The sequence below is a fragment of the Talpa occidentalis genome, unplaced genomic scaffold, assembly GCF_014898055.3.
Source record: "Talpa occidentalis isolate TD23 unplaced genomic scaffold, MPIMG_talOcc4v2.1 talOcc4.16, whole genome shotgun sequence".
NCBI lineage: Eukaryota > Metazoa > Chordata > Mammalia > Eulipotyphla > Talpidae > Talpa > Talpa occidentalis.
Window position 1 is genome coordinate 45533025 of NW_023601653.1, and position 15763 is coordinate 45548787.

Sequence of the window (15763 nt, forward strand, 5' to 3'; positions counted from 1 at the left end):
ATGCCACAAATCCAAACCTTAAACTCCAAATCACATTATTGGTCTTTCTAGACCAATCTAGATTGGTCATCTAGACCAATGACCAGCCCCCATTCTAAGAATTATCTAGATTGACCAGCCCTTATCCTAAACAAATATATTCTCATTGGATATGACCTTCCAGAAACCAAAGCCAAAGACCTGTCCTCTCTTTGGGTAAAGTCGTATTTTTTACTTTACACTTTTATTTCAAAATAAAAATGTAATCTCAAAGATAATCAATATTTGAGATTGCTGCACTCCAATATTTTCTCAAACACTTTATTTTACATGTATTAGTAACTAAATGGAGAGGAACTAAGTTTCTTTTCATTAAGTTCTTTATCCATATCCCAAGATGAAGATTTTTATTTGTTTACTTATTTACAGAATAGTAGAGCTTTTTTTCTATGTAGACAGTTTCAAAGACTAAAAAATTCTATAAAAATGTAGATATTTTCTACTATCCTAAATCCATTAGAATTGTGTGTTCCATAGAAAATACAATTTAAGATTTATCCTTTTAATTTCTTACTACTTTTGAGATTTGTTTTATTGTTTTTGATACAATACATGCTTATTATAAAAACTTAAAACAATAGAAGAAAATAAAAAAGAATAAAGTAAAACTTAGGCATTTCACCATCACCACAGTCCCTGTGTTCATCCTTCCTTCGCTTTGCCCTCCTTACCCCTCCTTTGCTGTATGCCTCATTTCTATGGTCATCTGGCTAGTTTTGACTTTTCTTTGACCATTTTTTTGGTTTCTCTGTATTCCATATATAAGTGAGGACATCTGGTATTTCTCCTTTTCCTTCTGACTAATTTCGGCCAGCATAATCCCTTCCAGCTCCATCCATGTTGCCACAAATGGTACACATTTGTCTTTTTTGATTGCTGAGTAATAGGGAATCACTCTCTTTCATTGTACAAATCAAAGACTGCAGTAACTTCAACACTGAAAGTGAAAAATTCTTAACTTACTAAGAGCCTTGCTTGTCTGGGTCAAAGGAAAGAAGGCATTCTGCCTGAAAACTGGTATTAGTAAGCCTTTCACATGACTGGCAGTCTTTTTCAGAGTGGTCTGAGGTTTAGAGAGCAGAAACTAAGAAAATATTGGCAGTGCAATCTGGAGAATCATGAGGTTGATTGTCATGGTGGGTAGGGCTTTCAGAAGAGGGATTATATTTCTATTGTTATTAATTACAATGTCCTTGGTCAGTCTGGCTGGTCAAGAAGAGTTACCAGTTAGTTTTTGCAATTACTGCCTCCTGTTATAAAATTGTTGAATACTTCTCTCTCGCTATTTTGCCTTTTAGGAATGCTTGGATGATATTGTGGAAGACCAGAAGCTTTGTTAGCCATTTTCTATTTGCTAATGCCTCCTTTGTAGACATATGGGCACATGACACTGTGACTAAGGGAGCTCAGGGTCACAGGCCTCCCTAGGTCACCATGTAGCTCATTGTGATGCTGTGGTCTCTGCTGATAAGGTGTCTTCCTGGCTGTGATGCCTTTGGTTTGGTGAGTTGCCCTGGTGTTGTTTTCCAAGGCCAAGACTCCTCCCAAAAGGGTAGCATCTTGGCACACATATCCTGTGCTGGGATGTGGGGACTCTTTTTGTTTTATAGGTGGGTCTTTTCTAACACCTCTTTTTAAAAAAATTCTTTAAAATTAGTTTTTGCGTAGAAGAACTGGGGTGTAGGCCAGAGGTGCAGGAGTGAGAGGATTCAGCAGATACAGAGTGGGGAGCAGAACTGGTGATCTACTGAAATACACTGGTAAAGGGAGCAGCAGGTGAGACAGGAGAGGTCTGCTGCACCATGTTGGTCAGCTCCCTGGCTGGGGATTGAACTCAGGCTGTACTGGTGATGGTGCTGAGACTCAACCCCTAGGCCACAGGGAGGACTTTTTCTAACGTCTTTTCCTCTTATGACCCCATGTTGCTCATGAGGACCTGGATCACTTCTCAGCCTATGTCCAGAAGAGCTTCTTATTAATTTTTGACAAACTGTAACTGTTCTTTTTCCTTGCTTTCTTATCTGTCTTCCTCACTACTCCATGAGTTTCATGAGGGCAGTCACCAAGTCTCTTTTATTTCCATTGAATACTACCTAATGACAGCGAGATCTTGGGCACCATCCTCAGAGATCTGCTTAATGAATGATTGGTGACCAGGCTTTAATCAGAGAGTGTGCACGCATGCATGCACACACACACACAATCCCCCACCCCACACACGCAGATGGCTGCAGAATGTAAGATCCAGAGAGTCAGAACCTTTTGTATGTTTTGCTTCACTTATATATTCCAGTTACTCAGAATAGGGATAGCAATTAACAGCCAGGAGTCAAATCCCTCCAACATTCTAATTTTGTAAATAAAATTTTGTTGGAACATAACCACACCATGTGGTTGCACTTTACCTGTGATGCTTTCATGATACAGTGGGATTACATGACCTGCAAAGTCAAAATACTTATTATGTAGACTGTTAGAGAAAAAGTTTGCCAACCTCTGCTATAGAATGACATTTGTCACTTAATTAGTGTTTGACAAGTATTTATGGCATGAATAAATTTTATATGAATTCTACTGATGGTAAAAGATGTTTCTCACTAAATAGTAGTTCAAGTTTCCTATGATTTCAAATAGTTGTGCTACATTATATTTGCATACAATAATATATTCGACTAGCTTCCTTTTATCAGGCATTCAAAATGTTTCCTTCGAGTATTTTTTTGCTGTTGTAAACAGCAATATTGCAAACATGCATTTTTTCCTCTGTTTGCAACTATATCAGGGTAAATTTATAGCAGTGGGATTTCCGGGTCACAGATAATCACATTTTTTACATTTTTATGTATTTTGGTGGGTTGTTCTCCAGAAAGGTAGCACCAACTCACACTCAACAATAGTACAATTTCTCATGGCTATACTGACACTTGATATTAAGACCAGGATTTTTATTCAGGCAAGGCAGAAATATGATGAAGAAAAGTCAATGGCAATCAGATTAATTCCTAGCTTCTTTTGGTAATAAAACTGACTGGTCCTGCCACAATGATGGGAGATAGAAATGGTTTTTACTTACCAAATTAAAAGCATAGTGGTGGCTTGATTACATTTACATTTATCACTAATTCCCTGAGCTTCTGAAGACAGGGGGAAAAATCATTATGCTAATGAAGGCAGCTATTTTTAAACAAATATATGCATGTACATTTTGGAAATAGAAATCTTATGTTTTTCAGAGAGTGAAAAATCTAACATATCATTCATTTGTTCAAGGCAAGATATAATAACCACAATAAAATACAAATAAAAAAGAGGTTCACAGCACCTTTAAAAAAGAATGACATGGCAGCCCAATTTCTGGGCATCTTGATGTCAGGCTAAAGGTATGTGCTGACAGTGATATATTTGGAAATTACCCTGATTCAAGAGTTCACAAAGACAGAAGGCAGAATGCCCGCTGCATTCCTGCCTTTCACCCATAAGAGCTGGCTTGTTAATCTTGCTTGGAAATGTATAAAATGCCTAGCTACAGGGGGATGAAAATTTGGGGAGAGAAGGAGAGTTATTCTGTTCTCATCAGCTTTTTTGAAAAGCCAGCTAGAAAGTGAAATTGAGCTCTATTCAGCGGTGCAAGGTGAGGGCACGGAGGGTTAAGTTCCTAGACCTGAATGCTAGGCTTCTTATGTTTTAAATATTCTGTCAAGAAGATTACTGACCTTCCCTTTGATGCAATGCAAAAGTTAGCAGGCTGAGTAGTAAAATTTCAGACCTCTTAGTCACAGATGAAACTAGTTATTACGAAGGAAGAAAAGCTTGCCTGTGTGCCGGGCTGAGAAGTGGATGACTTCATTGTGCAGCACAGACTGCGCTTTCCCTCCTGTTTAAATGACAAAGGCTGCAGATGCAAATAGCAAAATGTCCTGTAATGGAATTTTGGTGCCGGGAAGCAGGTTAGGGTACCGTGAAGAAGCCAAAGGTAATGGAAGTGTAATGCCTTGCTGCCAGGCTTCAGTAACAGGCTCTCAGGCTCCCAGCCCGAGAATGGACTCACAACCAAATGCAAGAGAGCGTTGGAATTGAACTGATGAGCAAGGTGATCAAGGAAGACAAATGCAGCTCTTCAGAGCCGGAATCTGTTGGGTGATTGCCGTGGCAAAATGCTTGAAGAGTTTTAAAAAGAGAGCTGGCCTCCATGTGAAACTATAAATGGATGCATAGGAAAGACTATCTCTCTTCCTTGACTTTCCAGATAAGTTTTAGGCTCAATATGCATATACTGGGTTGTTGGAAAAGACATGATGTATTTTTGCATAGAAAACAGAAAAAGCACATCATGACTTCTTCAACAACCCAATATTTCAATCAACTCAGTATTAAGGGAGGAGAAAATAATAGTTAAAAAAACACTTGGGCGCCCCAAAGCCGTTGAGGTGTACCCTACCATCCCCGCTCTGCTCCCTGTCCCACGGGGTGGAAAATCAGCTCCCCAAGGGCTCTAGGAGAGATCTCTGGTGCCACCTAGCGACTTGACCCCAGCACAGGCTACTGAAGGAGCTAGTGGCCAGCTGGGGAGTTAGCCCACACCGGGCCCCTTCTGAACAAGTAGTCTGAGCCCACAGGGAGAGCGAGCACCCACAGCCGGGGCAGACCAGGCGCGCAGAATAGTGTGCCTGAGACCAGAAGCGCAGGGAGTGTGTCCCACATCACCATTTTAGAACAGGGACATTTCTTCAGTAAAGACTACCTGCAGAAGGCTTCCTCAGGAGCCAGAGGTGAGCGGGGGAAGTTCGCCCACGCCAGACCCCCTCTGGCCTGCAGTCCAAGCCCAGAGGGGAGCAGGAACCCACCGCCGGGGCAGACCAGGTGCACAGGGGAGTGTGTCCCCACATCGGCATTTTAGAACAGGGACCTTTCTCCAGTAAAGGCTGCTTGAAACTGACAGATGACTCCTGGAAGAACCAGAGGGGAACAGAGAAGCCCACCCAAGATGCCGGCAAGTCCCAACAACACAGTGTCCCAACGCATACGGCAAATTAGAAAACAGACAGTAGGGAGGAGAAGAACCACACGCAACCTAGCAACTCTCCAGAGAAAAAGCACACCACAAAAAGAAAGCCAGCCCCCAGATTGCAACGACAATAACTTGGAAGAATTTCTGAGCCTTCCAGAAAGAGAATTTAAAATTGCCGTGATTAAAAACTGACAGAAGTCATAAAGGAAAACAATGAAGGGAAAAATAATCAACGATCAGAAGAATGCAATTGAGTCCCTAAACAGGGAAAACAATGGTCAGAAGAAAGAAATTGAGTCCCTAAAGAGGGAAGTAAAAGAAATGCAGGAGATCAAAGAATTAATGGAAGAACTAAAGAATTCTGGGAAAAGCAATGAAAGCAGAATAGATGAAATGGAAGAACGAATAAGTAATCTTGAAGACACAGAAATAAAAAGAACCAAAACAGAGAAGGAAAGAGAAGTACGAAGGAAAAAGAACGAAGAAAGACTTCGGGAACTATCGGACTCCATGAGGAAAGGAAATATAAGAGTTATAGGAATACCAGAAGGAGAGGAGAGAGATGTAGGAACAGAGAAAATATTCAAAGAGATAATTGAAGAGAACTTCCCAAATGTGAAGAAGGAGCTGAAAATTGATATACAAGAAGCAAGAAGAACACCAAACTTCCACGACGAAAGGAAAAATACAGCAAGACACATAATAGTAAAGCTCCCAAGAATCCAGGACAAGGAAAAAATAATGAAGCTGGCAAGAGGGAAGAAACAGATAACATTCAAAGGAAAACCAATCAGGCTGACATCAGACTTCTCCGAAGAAACACTACGGGCAAGGAGAGAGTGGAGGGACATAGTCAACAGACTCCAAGAAAACAGATGCCAACCAAGAATACTCTATCCCGCAAAGCTCTCCTTCCTCTTTGAAGAAAGAATATGGACCTTCCCAGACAAACAGAAACTCCGGAATTTCATTGCAACTAAACCCCCACTCCAAAAAATACTACAAGGAGTTCTAAAGCCAGAACCTCAGAGCGACGAATAACAATGAAAGAAGGCCAAAAAAAAAAAAAAGTTATTAAAAGAAAAATAAAATCAAAGGAAAGACAAACACAATGGCAAATACAGATGTTAACATATCAATATTAACTCTAAATGTAAATGGACTAAACTCTTCAATAAAAAGACACAGAGTTGCAGCCTGGATTAAGAAACAAAACCCAACCTTTTGCTGTCTCCAGGAAACACATTTAGCTACAAAAGATAAAAATAGGCTCAAAGTTAAAGGATGGAAAACAATCCTACAAGCAAATGGACCAAAAAAGAAAGCAGGAACAGCTATACTTATATCAGATAAAACAGATTTCAAACTCAAAAAGATAAAAAGAGACCCCAATGGTCACTACATTATGATCAAGGGGACAATACTTCAAGAAGAAATAACACTCATTAACATATACTCACCAAACGAAGGAGCACCAAAATATATCAGACAACTGTTGTCCTCTCTGAAAACAGACATCAGAGAAAACACATACGTAGTGGGAGACTTCAACACACCACTATCAACAATGGATAGATCAACAAGACAAAAAATAAGTAAAGAAACCAAAGCTCTAAATAAAGACCTAGAGCAATTGGGCTTAACAGACATCTATAGAACACTAAACCCCAAAAAAATGGAGTACACATTTTTCTCAAGCGCACACGGATCATTCTCCAGGATCGATCACATACTGGGGCACAAGACAAACATCAACAGATACACCAAGATTGAAATCATATCAACCATCTTTTCTGACCATGAAGGCATCAAACTAGAAATAAACCATAAAAAGAAGGCAAGGAACTTTCCTACCTCATGGAGATTAAAAACCACACTACTGGAAGACCATTGGACTAATGAGGAGATCAAAGAAGAAATTAAAAATTTTTTGAATTGAACGACAAGGAGGACACCAATATCCTAAATGTATGGGATGCAGCAAAAGCAGTAATAAGAGGAAAATATATAGCAATAGAAGCTCACATCAAGAAACAAGAAAGAACGCAAAGAAACAACCTAATCTCGAAGCTCAAAGATCTAGAAAAAGAACAACAAGAAAACCCCAAAACCAGTAGAAGAAAAGAAATAATAAAAACCAAAGCAGAAATAAATGAAATTGAATCTAAAAAAACAATCCAAAAGATCAATGAAACCAAGAGCTGGTTCTTTGAAAAAATCAATAAAATAGACAAACCCCTAGCCAGGCTCACAAAGGAAAAAAGGGAGAAAGCACAAATAAACAGGATCATCAATGAAAGAGGAGAAATCACAACGGACACAGCAGAAATCAAAAGAATAATCAGTAACTACTATGAACAGTTATATGGAAACAAGTTTAACAATCTAGAGGAGATGGACAAATTCCTACAACTCTACAATCACCCAAAGCTAGATAAAGAAGAAATAGAACACCTAAACAGACCAATTACAATTAGCGAAATTGAAATGGTAATCAAAACCTCCCCAAAAACAAAAGCCCAGGACCTGATGGATTTACAAATGAATTCTACCAAACATTCAGAGACGAATTAGTGCCTATCCTTCACAAACTCTTCCAAAAAATTGAGAAGGAAGGGACAATACCAAACACGTTCTATGAAGCCAACATTACACTAATACCAAAACCGAACAAGGACAACACAAAAAAGGAAAACTACAGGCCAATCTCCCTAATGAACACTGATGCAAAAATCCTCAATAAAATTTTAGCTATCAGAATCCAACAATGTATCCATAAGATAATTCACCACGACCAAGTTGGATTCATTCCAGGGGCACAAGGATGGTTTAACATCCGAAAATCAATCAACGTTATCCAACACATCAACAAAAAGAAATATAAAAACTATATGATAATATCAATAGATGCTGAGAAAGCTTTCGACAAAGTGCAACACCCATTCATGATAAAAGCCCTTGAAGTTCTTGGGATACAAGGAACATACCTCAACATCATAAAGGCCATCTATGACAAGCCAACAGCCAGTATCATTCTCAATGGTGAAAAGCTGAAAGCAATTCCATTAAGATCTGGAACAAGACAAGGATGTCCACTCTCACCATTGCTTTTCAATATAATACTGGAAGTCCTAGCCAGGGCAATAAGACAAGAGAAAGACATCCAAGGAATCCAAATAGGAAAAGAAGAAGTCAAACTATCACTATTTGCAGACGATATGATATTATACATAGAGAACCCCAAAAACTCCACAGAAAAGCTAATTCAACTCATCAATCAGTTCAGTAAAGTGGCAGGATACAAAATCAACACGCAAAAGTCAGTAGCCTTCCTATACACAAACAATAAATCTGAAGAAGAAGAAATCGAAAAGACCATCCCTTTTGTTATTGAAACAAAAAAAATCAAATATTTGGGAATAAATCTAACAAAAGAGGTAAAGGACCTATACAAAGAAAACTATAAAACACTGTTAAAAGAAATAGAAGAAGACACAAAGAAATGGAGAGACATCCCCTGCTCATGGATTGGAAGAATAAACATTATTAAAATGGCCATCCTTCCAAAAGCAATATACAGATTCAATGCTATTCCAATCAAAATTTCAATGTCATTCTTCAAAGAAATAGAAAAATTATTGATGAAATTCATATGGAATCACAAAAAACCCCGAATAGCCAAAGCTCTCCTGAAAAAAAAAGAAGGGAATGGAGGCATCAGACTCCCAGACTTCAAACTATACTACAAAGCCATAATCATCAAAACTGCATGGTATTGGAACAAGAACAGACATACAGACCAATGGAATCGAATAGAAAATCCAGAAATAAACCCACAGATTTATGGTCAACTAATCTTTGACAAAGGAGCAAAGACTATGCATTGGAGCAAAGAAAGTTTGTTCAATAAATGGTGCTGGGAAAACTGGGTCGCTACATGCAAAAGAATGAAGCTTGACCACCACCTCACACCATACACAAAAATCAACTCAAAATGGATTAAAGAACTAGACATAAGACCTGAAACCATAAAATATATAGAAGGAAATATAGGCGAAACACTACGTGATTTGCACATCAAAGACATCTTTACAGACACATCACCCAAAGCAGTGATAGTGAAGGCAAAGATAAACAGCTGGGACTATATCAAATTAAAGAGCTTTTGCACAGCAAAAGAGACAATAACAAAAACAAAGAGAAACCCCACCAACTGGGAGAACATTTTTGCACCCAACACTAATGATAAAGGACTGATCACAAAAATCTGCAAAGAGCTGATGAGACTCAACAACAACAAAGAAAATAATCCAGTCAAAAAATGGGCAGAAGAGCTTAAAAGAAACTTCTCTGAAGAGGAAATGCAAATGGCCAACAGGCATATGAAAAAATGTTCAACATCACTTGTCATCAGGGAAATGCAAATCAAAACTACCATGAGATACCATCTTACACCAGTGAGAATGGCACATATTAAAAAAACTAGCAACAACAAATGTTGGCGAGGGTGTGGAGAAAAAGGAACTCTTCTGCACTGTTGGTGGGAGTGCAAACTGGTCCAACCACTGTGGAAAGCTGTGTGGAGATTTCTGGACCTACTAAACATAGAGCTTCCATATGACCCAGCAATTCCACTCCTAGGTATTTACCCAAAGGACACAGAAACATCAATTCCAAAGAACACCTGCACCCCTATGTTTATAGCAGCACTATTTACAATAGCTAAGCTTTGGAAACAACCCAAATGCCCAAAAATAGATGACTGGATCAAGAAGATGTGGTACATATATACCATGGAATATTACTCAGCATTCAAAAAAGATAAACACATGCAATTTGCTGCAACATGGATGGCGCTGGAAGGGATCATGCTCAGCGAAATAAGCCAAAAAGAAAAAGAAAAATACCGGATGGTCTCACTCATAGCAGGAATCTAGAAAACTTAAATAAGGGACCAGGAAAATGAAAAACTATAAGAAAGTGAAAATCAAAATCAACAAAAAACTATGAACCAGAGACACTTTTAGGGGGGCGGGGGCGGGAGGGGAGGGATTGGGGTCAGAATGGGGGGCGGCAATTGTATGGGGAATATAACAATAAAATTTATAAAAAAAAAAAAAAAAAAAAACACTTGGGCGAAATAAGCCAGAAAGAAAAAGAAAAATACTGGATGGTCTCACTCATAGCAGGAATCTAGAAAACCTAAATAAGGGACCAGGAAAAAGAATAACTATAAGAAAGTGAAAATCAAAATCAACAAAAAACTGTGAACCAGAGATACTCTCTGGGGAGTGGGGGGCGGAGAGGGGAGGGATTGGGGTCAAAATCAGGGGGTTGCAATTGTATGGGGAATATAAAAATAAAAAATAAATTAAAAAAAAAAACAAACTTGGGAATCCAGGAGACAATTTTCACCACCTCTGAACAGTGTGTTTTGAAGACTGGGCACCACTGAGTGTCCCCATTTCAGTCTTACTTGTGGTTGTCGATGCAGAATAGCATGAGGAAATTTTGTTAATGGAAATAAAAAAAATATTCACCAACCTATCTAACATGTATGCAGCTGTATGCAAACCCCAAATTACTAGGACAATTGCCATCTTTGTTTCTAACTTCCTCCCAGTTTCTTTTATAAATTGCAATTGACAACTAGAACTTAACCAGAAAAGAAAATCCATATGATCACTGATTAGATCAGTCAGGAATAGGGAATATTTATTTGTTAAATGACTTCCAAAGGTTATTGGCTGAGAGGTAACTGCTAAACTGGAACTCCTAAATCAGGATTATTGACTGTAACTCTTGCTTTCAGTCCATTAGAAACAACTCAGTATTACAAATAGAAGATTGTTATTTTAGTTAGAGAGTAGATAGTGGCTATATGGGAGGTTTTTTGGTTTTTTTTTTTCCTCAATGAGATTCAGGTACCGGGCAATCATTCAATTTTTGTTAATTCCTCAAAGTGTGACTCATGGTGGCTGTACCCCAAAGTGGCAAAGATGAAAATTAATTATTCTCTGGGTGTTTTATTGTGATTGATTTTTTGGGGAAACATCTGCCTTTTTTCAGTTTCTGGCTTTTCCAGGCTAAAACTGTGGTAACCAAATTTTTGGTAGAACATTTTTACCTTGACGAATAAGTTTGTGCAGGAGAAAGTTTCAAAATTACTTTTAAAACAGAATTTTGTGGCTGCCCCCAAATGTTCCCGTAGCTCACCATGGAGTGAAGGTGAAATCGCTTTTCTGCACTTGTCAATTTTTTTTCATTTTCACCTAAGAATGTGACCCCTTCCCTAACACATGTGTGCACTGCTCACATGTAAGGATCTGTCCTGAACTGACAGCATAAAATAGCTTCACGTTAGTTATTTTGTGGAAAGTGTAACATTAAACTCAGTGCTGTAGGCATCATATAATGCTCAGCCACACTCCACAGTATTCACAGAGGATTGTGTGAAGATGATTGTGGGTCTGCTAATCCTAAACAGTCTGTTTGGCCACCATTTATGTTACCTACGGTTCTGCATTCCTGTACAAGGTCAAAACAACCCAGTCAATCAGTTATAGGAGCCCAGACTTACAAGCTGCCTTTCAAATCAATAAGAGCAGAAAACTGGATCACCCTAGGAAGAGTCTGCATCACAAGGTATAGCCCCATGGGGGCCATTGACTGATGTATGACAAGGGACCCCAGAAGCTGTTCGGTGGAACGCCTTGTTGATAAGATAGGAACCATGGCCAGGGGTCCGGGGTATGGTTTAGATGACAACACTTGGTCATCAAGCAGGTGAGAATTACCTGGTCAGCAGACACATAGCCCCCTGAAGCCCTAGATGACATAAGCACATTTTCAGTTTCACCCATCTTTTTCTCTTTGTCTCCTACCCCACATAACTGACGCTGTATGATTATTCTATCATAAAAAGGCCAAGATCTTTCTCATTGGGCAGCATCCTGCATTGTGTAGCCTGCTCCACGACTCCCATTTCTTTATCAGTGTGGTGTTGCCGATGCAACAGGTGATGAAGTTTACACTGTCCTCTGGCTAACCTGGAAACACCACTGGATTAAGCCAGGTCCACATCAAGCATGTACCTGGGCTGGTTCACATGATCTTGCAGGTTTGCTTTTTATTGACTCGGTGTTGAAGTTTCAATACCAGCAGTGTGACCATCTGCCCCACTTTGCTCTGGACAGTCCAGGTTTTCGAACCAAGTTTCGCGTCTTAGGAAACTCTCTAGTCCTGGGCAATTAGTCAACCAAACACACCCCATGAAACTTACTGTGCCTCTCATGTACAACTATGAAGATCTTTTCTTTTCTTTTCTTTTTTTTTTTTGTGGGACCCTTGCCGGTGGCCAGGGAATGAACCGGCGCTGCAGAGGCTGCGGGCAGCTTCGCAGCCCAGCGGTCAACCACTGCGCCACCAGGGGAGGCCCAAAACTATGAAGATCTTTATACACACTTTATACAAACATTGGTTTTCATGAGCAACTGTGTATTTAACCAATTACCTTTAAGGTGACTGTGAGTTATAAACTGATGAATTTACTTCTTTTTGCATTGGTGAAAAAAAATGAGCCAAATTGATGGCCCAGCTAAGGGATTCATTTTTGTATAGCCACAGGTTTGATTCCAGTGTCCCTTGTTTTCAGTTTTAGTTCTTTATTTTTCTCTCCAACCTCTAATATGTTAATTTGTACTTACATATTCATAAATATTAGCCTTGGTGCCTTTGCTAGGTGCCTTGCTTAGTCTTTGCTAATGAGGAGGCTGTGGGGCTTAGAGAAAACTTCCCCCCTGTTTGCAATCTTCTGAGGCTGGATGGACACACACAGTAACATCAGACAGGTGATAGGAGAAAACACCAAAATTTAGTGACATATGTTTGGAGAATTTACATGGTTGTAAAATTCTAGAAAATAATGGGACCAGGGATATTGATCTTGCACATCAAGGGGAGTTGGTGGTGTTTCACACGACAAAAAAGGATTTCCTCATCCTTACTTGGAGAATAAAGATGAGGTTGGTAGACAGAGAGGACATGGTCACTAGGAAACTATATCTATGAGATGCCCCAAATTACATTCTCTTAGCTAGAGAGGGAAAATAGTGGTTGCTTCTTCAATTAAGAAAAGGACCAGAAGCTAAAGACAAGATGGCACCTCTTTGATTAGGGAAAGGCAAAAGATTTAGGCAAGAATAGAAACTTGTCCTCTGCCTTGAAGGATTTCATTGCTCTGAACTCAAAATAGTCTGCCTGCAAGAGCAGGGTGTCTGTCCTCAGGGAGACCAGTTCTGAGGATCTTGGGGTGTTCTGACTTGGGCATCTTCAAGGTATAAATAAAAATGGCCATGTTTCCACAAAAGTAATAGTATAGGTCAGATTTTCTAAGAGGCAGACCTGATAAGGGAGTTTCTATGAGGGTTTATCAGGGAGTGCTCTTGATGGAGGGGGAGGAAGTCAGACAGACAGACAGACAGAAAGATAGAGAAAGCTGGGCTGTGTCACAGTCAGAACAAGCCTTCGGTCAGCTCTGGGGGTCTGTGCGTCTGGGCTGGTCCTTCCAGGTAACCTGGTTTGGAAGGAGGTGGGTCCTGATAGTCTCCACTTTTGATAAGTTGTGGAATGTGGGCTACCCTGGGATGAGGGATGAACCTAGGTGAGAAACTCATGCACAACTCGGAGAGGCCTAACAATGAGGGCTGATGGGAAGCAGCAGATCTGGCAGTTCAGACAGGTAGTCCCATAACATCAGCGGCCCCTCTTCAGCTGCAGGGTCTCTAGGCCTCCATGGTGACGCCTTTGACCAACTGACTGGGTGGAGTAGTAAAAGGAGCAGGGAACTCTTGCCACTTTATCTGGAAAATAAAGATAATACTTTCATTGCAGAATCAGATTATATGTACATGTACATATCACTTTTCCCAGAAAGGGGTACGTGGTAGATAATGAATGGAAATCTTGACCCTTTCCACATGGGTCTGATGCATCAATATTTGCACAAATGATCATTTTACTCAGTGATTTAACTGTGATGAGGATAATGATAGCAAAAATTTAGGTTAAGAAAAACAACAAAGAACAATTTGGAACATGCACATCCTAATATTGTTACAGGGCAGGGTGAGGGGCACCCCAGGACCCCCAGACCTGCTGCTCTAAATAGATTCTGCCATGCACTGCATCAAGGAAAAATAAACTCTAGTGCATAAGACCTTTAATGGCAAGGAACTTGAATACATTTGTGTCTAATACAGAAAAGGGGTTAGAATAGAGTTTCCAAATCAAGCACCCAAAGTTACCCATCCCCTGGTGGGTAAATGCCCAGACAAACAGGGTTGGCTTAAAACAGGGTCACTGGGGCCTGAAAGTTTGATGGGGACCAGTAGGAAAGGGGCAGAAGGGGCCCAGCATGTCTGGGACAGAAGGAGCAAAATCAAAATCAAGATAAACACTGCTATTGTTAACCTCCCCATGTGTCTCTCACCCATGTCTATTTCAACAGGACCAGGACCAAGAAACAAGTGCAGCTTCTTCACATGTCTCTCTGCTCCATGTGCCTCCTCCAGGCCTCCTTTTTGCTCTCCATCCTCCTTCCTTCCTATTCCAGTCTCCTCTTCCAGTTTCTCCTCCTCTCTCTCAACCGCAATCTCCCTTAGGCAGAACCTGGAACCTCCCCTTTTCCTGGGGACCACCCTGTTACATAAGTAAAATGAGTTTAAAGTAGGCTATTTTTCACCTTCCACACAACAGACAGCCCATACCTTGAAGTGCTGTTTTCCCCCATTCAGGACGTCTAGCAAACAACAGATGGGCCTTGCATTTGCAACAATGTGTTAGTTGTGTGGTTATCGGCAGTCACAGTGTACAGTGGGCCCATCTCAGTGTGGGACTCTCTCCTGCTCTGTCTTCCTGCGTGTGTATTCCATCCCCTGCCTCAGCATTAAAGGATTGCAGAATCCACCTAAGGCTCCAAATTCTTTTATCTGTGAGCTGTCAATGAACCTGGCCTGGGATGATTGCATACCACCACCTAATCAGAATTGCTGAAGCTTGGGCCTGGGAAGATACATTTTAGCAGATGTGTCAGGTACTGTTCAGGTCCACTAAAGTTTGAGAACCTCTGTGCCAAATGACAGGACTAATCACCTAGGACTGGAGAGGCTGTCAGATGGCACAGCAGCGAGGCAGTGAAAGGTCTTTAACACTTACATTTGAAAAATCAGCTGTCTGCAAGCTGAAATTGACATAGAAAAGAGAAAATCATAGAAGGAATGCTTATCAAGTTTGTAGACGATTCAACAGAAAGAAGGGTTAACTTGATAGATGATAGCATTAGAATTCAGAAGAGTCTTGACAGGCTGTGAAATAGGATTGAAATTAAGATGCTGAAATGTAACAGGGATAAATGTAAAATCCTATATTTGGGTTGACAAAAAAATTCACAGCACAAGGTCAAGTTGGAAGCAAGCAATGTAATAGGAATGCAAAAATGAGGATTTAGGGGGTTGGGGGACTAGCACCATCGTACAAGTGGACAAAATGAAGAGGTTGCTAGCTAACAAATTATGACAATACGAGACAGGCATTGGAGAGAGTGGGGAGAAACAATCTTCAGCTTCTGCAGGAAATATTCAAGGAGAACATCAATGGACCAAATCTCACGCAGAGGAAGCAGCCCGGATGAAGCATCTCATAATTACACTAAATGAG